The sequence below is a fragment of the Petaurus breviceps genome, unplaced genomic scaffold (genome assembly GCF_028583685.1).
Source record: "Petaurus breviceps papuanus isolate PSGF00001 unplaced genomic scaffold, PetGlider_PUasm1.0 91133, whole genome shotgun sequence".
Lineage (NCBI taxonomy): Eukaryota > Metazoa > Chordata > Mammalia > Diprotodontia > Petauridae > Petaurus > Petaurus breviceps.
The window spans coordinates 55,840,266-55,852,917 of record NW_027187419.1 but is presented as its reverse complement, the minus strand read 5'-3'; positions in this window follow the sequence as shown (position 1 = coordinate 55,852,917).

Genomic DNA, 12,652 nt, shown 5'->3' with positions numbered 1-12,652 from the left:
CAGGGCAATTGGGGTTAAGTGACTTGCCCAAGGTCACACAGCTAGTAAGTATTTTATGCCTGAGTTCAGATTTGAACTCAGGTCCTCCTGACTCCAGGGCTGGTGCTGGACACTGTGCTACCTAGCTACTCCCTGGACTTTACTTCTGAATACCACCCCCATTCCCCACTTCTCCCAAAGACTTACTGGTTCTTGATTCAAATAAAATTCTTATAGCTTAAGTAAATGGTTTTCCCTTGACACCACAGACAAAAATTATCCAATATAGCTGTCAGTATAGGCAGGCACAATGACAAGGAAGTGACTTCCTGATGGGTTGTCATTGCTAGGGGCAAAAGGAAAATTGAAAGTTGCTTTGTACAATACTTCATATTCATAACAGCAACAATGAATCATCAAAATAGATTTAAATAATAGACAAAATTATCTATTTATTTCTCATTATATCTTTGATGTATAGTAACATTGAATCTTACATATATATGAAAGCTTAATAAGTATTAAATTTAAGAAAACAAGGAATTACATTTATATCTGAGGAAGACTTTCACAAAAGTGTTTAAAATAAAATGTTGCTACTTGAGGTGTGAAGTTTCATTTATTTAGAAAATTCACCCATAGACTTTCTCATTATTCCATAAATTATGCACTAATGACTATAATTTGAAACATGAAATTGAGAAATCAAAAAACAAAGATCAACAAAACAGCATTCTTAGGTGATTGGCACCTGCATCACATTTACCCTGATATCATTCCCTAGACTAATTTTGATTGTAAAAGTTGCATGGAGGGATAGGGAAAAGATGAGAGAAAACTCAAATAGAATGATAAATTAATTGTGTAAGTTAATTCCAAATTGTGTGAATATAGGTATTAAATCTTCTAGTAAAAATAGTTAGCATTTTAACAGTACTTTAATACTTGCAAAGCACTTCCCAAATATTATCTTATTTGATCCTCAAAACAACCCTGGTAGGTAAGTGCTATTATTATCCCCATTTTATAGCAGAGGAAATTGAGGCAGTCAGAGATTAAATGACTTATCCATGGACACACATCCAGTGAGTGTGTAAAGCAGAATTTGAACTCAGGTCTTCATGACTCTAGTTCAGAGTTCATCTGCTTCACTGTCTATTGTGTCTTATCTTAATCTTCATAATATTTCAAAACAACACAATATTAGTAGAAAGCGGAAAACTAATGTTTGTATTATTCTGAAGTAACAGAAAGTGATCTTTTATGTTGTAGAGGACAATTGGAAAAATATGTGCATGGTATGAGAAACTCATTAAAGCTACTGACCTTTGGGAATGGTACCACATATTTCAAAGACATAAGTGAGTCAAGTGGTGGTGAAAGGATAGTATAGAGGGAGGAAACCCAAAACACTGGATTAGGAATGAGAAGATATGAATTATGCTCCTGATTCCACTAGCCAGAACTACTACTAGTTTTCTCTAAAATTTTATTATTTTTAAACCTAATTGTAAGACTTTTCATTTTATATCTATCCCTAATCAATGTCATCTTAATAAAACCTACCCAATGTTCTAGCCTGCCAGGAATGTTTTTGGATCCCAACTCTATTAAGTAGCATGCTATCTACCACTTTCAGCCTTATATCATCTGTAAATTTGACAAACATTTTCATGTATATATTTATCTAGATAAGTAATGAAAATGTAAGGCACAGTACACCAGATAGATGCCTAAAGCACCAGGCTAAAAATCTCCCAACTTAATGCCGAACACATGAGTATTCTTTGCATCCACTTTTTCAAGCAATTCCCAATCCATCTAAATATACTGTTATCTAGACAAAAGCTTTGCATATTTTTTATAATAGCAAGAGAATTTGCTGAAATCAAGATGAACTACATCTAAAACATCAATCTAGAGGCATGATACTGCAATGGATTTGTGACATCACTGAAAAGGACATTTCTCCCATCTATACAGATCACTACCCATCCACACTTTCCCATTCTATATAATTCTAGTCAGCATCCTTTTATAACTCCTCCACAAGAGCTTCATTGAACATCCTGGGCAACTTCCTCATAATTTCCTGACATTTCATGGGATACTTGTGGAAGACATGAGCTAATCATCCGTTATTATGTGTTCTCAGTATATGATCAATCCTCTTCCTTTTCTGATTAAACAATTCTTAGTGATATCCTTTACATAGCTTCTCCTGTGCAGTACTGATAAAATTTTGCAGTCTACAGTAAACATCCACATACTACTGTCTGGTGAATGAGTCAAAAAAGTAATTTTAAAATATTGTCATTTTACATTTCTTGCTGCAGAAGAACAGTGTTATTAAAATGGAAAAGTTTGTCTAGAAACCATATTTAAAAAGGTTAGTCTGACATGACCAAAAATATGTCGATACTTAGTGATTACTTGTCCTCTTTCTAAATGCTCACAATTACTTCAATAAAACGTTCTAAATTTTTGTCAGCAATCAAATTTAAGTTCACTGTTTTATAGTTCACAGGTTTCATTCTCTTTCCTTCTTTGTATATCAGGACATAAATTGTACTTCACTTAGTTGTGGATGAACTATCCCATTCTCTCTAATGTTTCAAAGATCATGAGAGTTGCCTAACAATTACACCTACAAGTCTGGTTTTGTTTTATTTCTCAATGCCCAAGGGTGCAGTTTGTCTCTACCTCATGATATGAATTCATCAAAGACAAATTGCTCTCTTGTTGAACATAGGAATACAGGATAAGGTCAAGCAGGTTGACCACATGTAATAGTAAGAGGATTTGAAAATTTTTCCTGCCCCTTAATGGACCTCACTTGGAATCCAACAAGAGAAGCTTGCTTAGGGGATGCTTTTTTTTTTCAGGAAGGCCCACACCTTTTGTTAGTTGGTAATTAGGCAATGGGTCACAAAGGTTATGATGTCCTCTGACCCTGGAGAAGGATATATGTATGCATGCATGTATGTGTGTGTATGTGTGTGTATGTTTGTATGTATGTACCCTGAGGGGAAATTTTTCTTTGGAGCTCACTTATGGGAAGAATTGCAAGACTTGGCCAGGTTAGCCTCTGGGTAGCTGTTGAGCCCCCTGGTTTTGAAAACCCAGATGTTGGTGCTACTATCTCTGGTAACTAACTATGTATGTATGTAATGGTCAGATAACTAGAAGCCCTGTCGGTTGGACTGTTGAATTGTGTTATTTTCTCTGTCTGTATTTTTTGTTTGCTTGTAATTTCTTTTTGTATTTTCTGAAGTTCAAGGTGCTGACTTTTCCCCCTGAACTAAGTAAATGATATGTATATGTTTGATTAGTAAGATTGTTAACCTTTTTGAGTTGCTTTCCTTTAGAAAAGCAGATCAGAGAACCTGTGCTAACAATCATCCTGGGTATGTTGGGTGCTTGCTGTTACACCACCCTACATGTCAGGGGGCAGAGTCTGACCTGGCACAAAACCCCAGTTAAGGAACTAAAGCTGGAGATAGAAATAAATGGTACCTCACTTAAAGTCAGGAAATTGAGTCCATGCTCCAGGTGCTTTCTCTCCATTGACCCTACATTTTGGAGACTTTTCACTCATAGGCACAAAAAAAGTTAAATATAAAACAAAATAATTTTGCATGTGACTTTATTTGTATGTACTATGGGAATGTCAGAATATTCCTAAATAGGCCAATTTTACTGGAGTATGTGATGTGAGGGTGATGTGTAGGTAGCAGGAATTTGGCAGGAGAGCCCATGATGGAATATGGGAGGAAAAACTCAGTTTAGAACTGACAAGGTTTCTTGTCTATCTGTGCATGTGACAAGCTCAGTTTCAGACAATATCATCTCTGCAACATAGGGTTCCCATTCCCAAATCCATCAAGATGAGTGTTTGGGGCTTTTCCTAGAGAATTAAGTTCCACCACCCATACAAATCGTACTGCCTGAGCTCTTGGTTAGACTAAGGAAAACTCATACCTCCCCTCCAGTATCCCATTAGTGGGGGGGTCAAGCCATAGTCTGGGGATGGTGTTCAAGGGCCTATTGTTTTGGCATGATTTTTCATATTGTTTCAGAGTTTTCGGTGATATCTCGATACCTTGACTATTAAGCTGCACCATGTCTCAGGACATGATGTAGGTGGTCCTCTGAGTGGTGGAGAAAAATAACTCAGTCAAAGATATGTTGGACAACAGTAAGATGAGGCTGCTAAGTGCATGAGTGGTCTTCTTCAATTTGCTCCTCAAACGCCAGTGTAGGAATTGCAAAAAAAGTAAATTTATACTTGATCAAACAAAATCTGCACAACCAGATGATGAGTGTTCTGTAGAAAGGATTAATATTCATCCAACCTCAGATGCTTATTAGCTTTGTAACTCCAAGCAAGTTACTTAAGCTCTGTTTGCCTCAGTTTTCTCATTTGAAAAAGGAAGATAATAATAGTACCTACCTCCCAGGGTTATTATGCAGATCAAATGAGATAAAGTGTTATTTAGATATTATAGTATCATGATATCATATGACAAGATAGGATATATTATATTATGTTATATTATAAAATGGCATATAGATCTTGGCTATTATCATTGTTGTTGTTTAAATTAGGTTAGATGCCCTCAGAGACTCTTTCCAACTCTGAGATTCTGGGGTCCTGTTATTTCTACTTATAAATTTTTTTGATTTTGAATATTCTATTGGGTAAAATATCCTTTATCAAGAGAAAGGTAAATAATATTCCCTAAAGTCCAATGTGTCCTTCTATAACCTTAAATAGAGATATTCTTCCCCTTGCCGCCATTCTTCATTTTCTAGGGCCGGGCTCAAGTACTCTCATCATAGGATTTATAGTTGGAAGGGATCTTGGAGGTCATCAAATCCACCCCTCTCTTTTACAGAGGAATAAGCTAGGGTCAAGCAGGTTAAGTGACTCCCTGAGCTCACACAAAAGTAGCAAGATCAATGGTCTTTCCACTACTCACCAGTCCCTTTCATGCTGTATGTGGCAGGAGCAGAGCTAGTGACCAGGTGTTCTCACTCATTTTCTTACATGCCCAGAAGTCATCACTCTATTGGCAGGAATACAGCCTTTCTCATGTCACTTAACTTTTCTTAGATTGTTCTGGGTAACTAGATACTGGCACCTGAGGAGCCATAGAGAGTCAAGATATTCTCCGTTTTAATTGGGTGCTAGTAGTACCTGGGAGGGGAAAAATGATTTATTATATTGTTTGGGCAAAAAAAATATACTATGTGGGGAAAAATATTAAACTGTTTAAATCCACCTTTATGTGATTAAAGGTTGTCCATACCCAGAATGTGGCTTGACCCTGGTAACTTTCTAGGAATGCCAAAGATGGCTGCAAGGTATTTCTGACTTCCTTAGGCCCCTGATCCACCCAAAACATCCTTGTTTTGAAGGGTCCACCCCAAGCTTCTGTTTTGGGTTACAATTACTCATATCTCTCTCAATCTACCTTCTTTCAGGGTGCCCTCAGAAAAATTGCTTAGCTGTATACCTGCGGTACATGGGCTTCCTATATGGGAAACTTCTGTCAAAATCACAAATAATACAAATCTTTCAGAACTTGGATAGGCCACACCTCCTCCCTGGCTTGATGTCCTCTACCAATGAATGACCTAATATTTTTTTCCCTAAAACTATTTGAGATTTGGGGGTCTGTTCCCAAGAACATTCCCTAGCAGCTACAAAAGGAAGATCCATTCACCTTGCTTAAAGTAAGGTGTGTGTGCATCCAGTGTGTTTTGGATTCATTTTTTACGATTAGATACATTTTGTAATATGCTGCCAACATCTTGAGTTGATAAGTCAATAGTGTGAAGAAGATTTTGAAAAGCAGGAATGGACCTAATGGTCTATGAGTTTAGGTCTTTGACCTTTGAGGGTCAACCTGGACATATCAGCTAGACATCATGGAAATGATAATAATGCCTCAGTGCTGGAAAAGAATAAGAAATAAACACTGCATTTTTGAGTAATTTGTATATATTGTATTTTCCCTCTAATTTGCCATTTGTATTAGATCAATACAAAAGCAATACATCAGTGCTGTTATTAATGATATAATTGGATTTGATATTTTGACTTTCACTTTTAATGTTTGATCTGTTCTAGGATTTCCGATGATTTTTTCTATAAATTAATTTATATAATTTTAATTTTCAACATTCACTTCTATAAGCTCTTGAGTTTCAAATTTTCTCTGCCTCCCTCCCCCTCCTCTCCCCAAGATCGTATGCAATCCAACAAAGGCTCTACTTATACATTCCCACCTAACATATTTTTACGTTAGTAATGTTGCAAAGAAGAATCAGAATGAATGGGAGAAACCATGAGAAAGAAAAAATGAGAGAGAGAGAGAGAGCAGCTATGCCCAAATTGGCATTCAGACTCCATAGCCCCTGCTCTGGAGGTGGACGGCACTTTCCATCGTAAGTCCTTTGGAGTTGTCTTAGATCCTTGCATTGCTGAGAAGAACTAAGTCTATCAAAGTTAGTCACACAATGTTACTGTGTACAGTGTTCTCTTATTTTTGCTCATTTCACTCAGCATCAGTTCACATAAATCCTTCCAGATTGTTCTGATCCGCCTGCTCATTATTTCTCATAGCACAATAGTAACACATTGCATTCATATCCCACAATTTGTTCAGCCAGTCCCCAATTGATGGACAATCCTTCAATTTCCAATTCTTGGCCACCACAGAAAGAACTGCTATCAATATTTTTGTACATGTGGATCGTTTTCCAATTTGTATAATCTCTTTGTATGATATAGTCCTAGAAGTGGTGTTGCTGGGTCAAAGGACTGATGATGTTTTAAGATAAGGTTTTAGGCTCTTATTTTTGTATATTTTTTCTTGGGAAAAAATCAAGTTAAAATGCTACTGTCTCCTTTTTTGGGAAAATTTTTATAGTTTATTTTTTCCTAATTACAAGAAAAATAAATTTTAACAGTCATTTAAAACATTTGAGTTCTAAATTTTCTCCCTCTTTCCCTTCCCCTCTCCTTGAGAAGGCAAGCAATTTGATATTGATTATACTTGTGAAGTTATGCCAAACATATTTCCATATTCAGATGTTATAAACAAAAACACAAATTAAAAAAAAACCCAAAGGGTTTTTTTTTGTTTATTTATTTGGTTAAAGAATGCTTTGATTTGCATTCAGATTCTATTAGTTCTTTATCTGGAGGTGGATAGCATTTTTAATCAAAAATCCTTCAGAACTGTCTTAGGTCATTCTATTGCTGTGAATGGCTAAGTATTTAACAGTTGGTTAGCATACAATATTAGTGTTCCTATGTACAATGTTCTCCTGGTTCTGCTTACTTCTTTTTGCATCGGTTCACATAAGTCTTCCCATGCTTTCCTAAACTATACTGCTCATTATTTTTATAGTACGATAGTATCCCATCAAACTCATATACCACAACTTGTTCAGCCATTCCCCAACTGATTGGCATCCCCTTGTTGTTCAATTCTTTGACAACACAAAAATAGTTACTATACATATTTTTGTACATATGGGTCCTTCTAAAAAAAAATCTCTGGGAAGCAGACTTAGTAGAGGTATTGCTGGGTGAAAGGGTGTATGCATTTTATAGTCCTTTGGGCAAGTTCCAAATGGCTCTGCAGAATGGTTAGATCAGTTCACAAATATCACTTTCTTCAAGGAATTTTTCTTTAGCTCCTCAGGAATATCTTATGCGTATGCATATACAAAATATTTGAATTAGTAGGAATATGAAATTCCTATTCTTTGGATGGGTACTGTGGTTTGTATGCTTGAACAGCTTTTTCATCAGAAACTCTCTTTGTATCTCAAATGACCAACAAGGCCCTCCTTGGGGCCTTACTCAGATGCGGTGTTTATGAGACAATCAGAATTGAGTGTGTTAGTACAAGAACAGTTATAAAGGGCATAAGGTTTAGAATGAAGAGAACTTTTTTTTTTATTCTCTCTCTGCTACAAACTAGCTATGGGACCACACAAAGCTAACTTTCCTGCACTATGGTATAGTAGATAGAGAGCCAGGTGTTTGGAGCAAGGAAGAACGGAATAAATTCGTTCTCAAAAACTTTCTAGGGGTGTGCACCTGGTTAGGCAGCTTCATCCCCTTCAGCTTCAATTTCCTTATCTGTAAAATGAACAAAATGAGAGCATGGACTGCATAGGGTTATTGGGAACATAAAATGAAATATTTTGTGTTGAAATAAGGGAAATTTTTAATCCCAGCATCCATAGTTGACTGACTGAATATGGTAATATAATTTTATCATAGATACATGTAGATTAATATGTATATATATACACATATGTGTATACATATATACTATACATAAATTTATGTTTTATATAACTTTTCAAACTTTAATGAAAAGTTATTATTAACCTATTGATTATCATCATCACTATCATCATAATGACTATTATTATTATTATTGCCTTTACTTCCCTCATTTGTAAAATGGCAGCTAGGTGGCCCAGTGTGGATACAGCAATGAATCTAAAATTAGGAAATTCTGAGTTTAAATCCAGTCTCAGGCCTATACTAGCTGTATGACCCTAAATAAATCACTTATCTTCTGTTTGCTTTACTTCCCTCATCTGCAAAATGGAAAAAAGGAATAACTCCTATATTCCAGGGTTGTTATAGGGATCAAATGAGGTCATTTTTGTAAATTACTATATAAATGATATCTATTAACATTATCATCATAATCATTAATGATTATTTTGTGTCATAAAAAGGAGTTGGACAAGGTAATAAGGGTAATAATCAAAATAATAATAAGGTAATAATCAAATATTATTAGATGATAAATTTGAGAAAGAGTTGTACCTAGTGTAATAAGACTATGTCTTGAATGCACTGAAGATATGGTTAGTATTCTACTGCTAGAAAATGGACCAACTAACTACAACCTCTAGGAAGCTATTATTTTCCTCTCTGGAATTTTTAAGTGCATACACTGAGTGCTGACTTTCCTGGCATTTGAATCTCTCCTGTAAACTGTTTCTCTTACTAGATTTCTGACTCAAATGACTTGTGCTCAACCATAATGGAATTTGGCTTACTCTCTTCCATCGTGACATGGGCTATGTATGCCCTCTTGTTCCCAGACCTCTACTAGAAGTCCATTGCTACTGTGAGCTCATATTTTGCTTAGGAAATAAGCCTTTGTCCTACTTGGGGAAGTTATGGTTTCCAAAGTGTAAAATCCTTAAGATCCTCTCTCTCATATCTACAGCCCCAAAGCCCTGATTGAGATCCGGATAAGTCAGACAGAACCTGGAGTGTTTCTTTCTTCTATCCTTTTCATTGTAACATGCTGCATTGTCCCCTTTTCTCTGACTGCACATTCACGATAGCAAGACATAACCATTACAACTTAGTATGGTTGATCAGATAATAGTATATCTATGCAGTTCTGAATTAATACTAATTAAATAACTATGTAAACAGTCTCCAAACAATAGATAAGATTTCTACCTCTTTTTACCAAGCTGTTAATTCTCTTTTCATAATTGTCTTGCATTGCTTATATTTCTTTCCTCAATTTCTCTCTACTGCTCTTATTTAATTTTTGAAATCATCTTTCATAGCTCTTTCTTTTTTTTTTTTAGTTCTAAGATGTTTTTGTAAGTTCATCTCACTGCATGTTGCTCCAAGATCATTGACTACCTTGATTAACCCAGTTCCTGGTTCTCTACTAGTCTTATCTCTCTCTGTTCTATAAGATTATCCTTTACCTACTTGATGTCTTATATATGTATATAGGATAGGATATTTTTGTAGAAAAATACCACACTTTCTAAATGAACCACAATATGTCAGTTGCCATAACTTATAAGCAGAAATAAAATTGAAGAAAGCAAATCTCACAAGTAATAACAAAATATCGGGTCTTTCTTGTACTGACTATATTTTTCTCAGCAAAAGGAAGGAAGGAAGGAAGGAAGGAAGGAAGGAAGGAAGGAAGGAAGGGAGGGAGGGAGGAAGAAAGGAAGGAAGGAAGTGTAGTACCAACGCAATATTTATATCACCGGTCATTATAAATATACCCACTGTGACTATAAATATTCCTGCATGGTGCTCAATCGCAAAATATAACAAACTCTCCATATAGAATACAGAAGAAAAACATTTATTCAGAAAACCAAATCCCAACATCAGGAACCGAATCCATCATAGCAACATGGAAGTTGATGTATCACAATGTAGCAGACAGCCACACTGTCCTCTAACATTCCCACAAACCAATATAAGCTCAATATTTACTGACAAATCTCAATAATTCCTTGCCTGAGTGTCCTCTCTCTTCCACCATCTTTCTGGCTTTGACTCCTAACTTCCTGTGGGCTCTGCTCTACCCTTTAGCAAACTCCTCCCACCATAGGCTCCATGTGATTATATTCAGGCTCTTGGGGCAGAGTATATCTTCAAAGCAAGGGAGCTTCCTGTGACTATGCTCCACCCTTCAGCAAGCTCCTCCCACCACATGCTCCATGTGACTACATTCAGCCTATTGGGGGCAGAGTTTACTTTCAAAGCAGGGAAGGTATTCAAATTCCCATTACCATTACAAGAAGGTAGGAAGGAAAGGATAGAGGGAGAAAGAAAGAAAGAAAGAAAGAAAGAAAGAAAGAAAGAAAGAAAGAAAGAAAGAAAGAAAGAAAGAAAGAAAGAAAGAAAGAAAGAAAGAAAGAAAGAAAGAAAGGCAGATGGCTATATTCTCAGCTATGTGTATTTGTTGCCTAAATTCAATTTTTTCCACTTGTAGAGACTAGATCTGAGCTGAGTCTTTCTCCTATTTTTCTAAATGTTTCATAAAATAGCTCCTGCCATGCCAATCTCATTCTTTCTTCTTTCAAGGATTTCCCAAGTGTGTGACACATGATTATCTTCCCTTCTTTCCCCAACTTCCAAGAGTTCAACCACATATGGACCTGTTCCAGGATGTGGTCAAGACCACCCAGGTGAACCTTTTGGCTGAGTAGCATCCATGGTGAAAGATGAGCCCTCTTTTGCCTCAGGAATGGGGAAAAAGAAGTAATAAGAAGAATCAGCAAAGATGAAGCACAATCATTGGGATGATTTGGAATGGGCAAGTGGCTAAAAGAGCTGTCAGAGGTAAAAGTAAGATTTCACAATGAGGTCAGAGAGGATTTATCAAGTGGCCAGTTCTGTTTTCAGCTATATGAGTTTTATACCACTAGAAACCTAAGGGATTGAACTAGACAAGAAAATCAATATAATTTATCATAATTAATAAAGCATAGAGTACAAGTGAGTTTTAAGGGTGACCAGACTCTTTTTTCCCCCTCAAGCCTTTATTAGCTTGAGAATTCCTTGTGTTTCTCCTCCCATCACCAGCCCCCACAGAAAGTAGAGGACAGGGCTTATTGAGCAGAAATTACATTAAATTACAACATTTCCATCTTTCAGGAATCATAAGATAGTTAACACAAACAAAAACACGCAATTTAAGTGGTTCAAAAGTTGAAAAGGGATACATTTAAAAATATGGCTAGTCAAAAGATTATTTTCTGATCCCTATAGAATGGACTGCTTTTCATCTTTATACACACACACACACATTCCCCTTGAAGCAGATATGAAACAATTAGCACTTCATATTCATATAACACCTTCTATACAATTGACCTGGAAAAAATCCATAGATAATGTGCTTTTAAAAAAATATTTCAATAAATTCCAAGTCTATTTGTCTATGCAGAAAAAACAGAGAATGAACTATCAGAAATACATGGAGGAAAGAAACTTGAGATTTATGTAAGGTAATATCTATGTCCTATAATGCACCATTCTGGGTCACAGAAATATGCACAGCTCAGTTGAGAGTATGACCGGAGGGAAGGAAAGGAAAGTAAAAAAGATGGAAGGAAGGAAGGAGGAAGGGAAGGAAGAAAGGAGGAAAGAAGGAAAGAAGGAAGGAAGGAAGGAGAGAAGGAAGGAAGGAAAGAAGAAAGGAAGGAAGGAATCAGGGAAGGAGGGAGAAAGGAAGGGAAGGAGGGGAGGGAGGGAGGGAGGAAGGAAGGAAGTGTAATAGAAATGTAAAATTTTAAGATCTTCCCTGCCCCTAGGTTAAGTGCACCTGGAGCCTGTGGTGGGATGCTTGTTTCTCAGGAGATACTTTGTGATTGGGCAGTGGGTCAAGAGGGTTGTTACATTTCTCTGAGCCAGGAGAAGGCTATATAATTCCTAATGTGAGACTTTGTTTTGGGGCTCACTTTGAGAAGTGTTGTGTGATTTGACCAGATGATACTCTGGGCAGCTATTGAGAGCCCCCCAGCTTTGAAAAACCTAGATGTTGATGCTTCCCTCTGTGGTGACTGTGATTTGGTATGGATGTAATGGTTGGACAGTTGCAGGCCTGTCTGCTTGAAATGTTTCTGTCTGTATACTCTGAAGTTCGTGGTGCTGACCTTTTCCCCCTGAACTGGGTAAATGATACATTTGATTAATTAAAGCAAGATTGTTAACCCATTTTGAGTTGCTTTCCTTTAGAAAAGCAGATCTAAGAACCTGTGTTGGCAGCCACCCTGGGGATGCTGGGGTGCTTGCTGCTACAGGAAGAAAGGAAGGAAGGAAGGAAGGAAGGAAGGAAGGAAGGAAGGAAGGAAG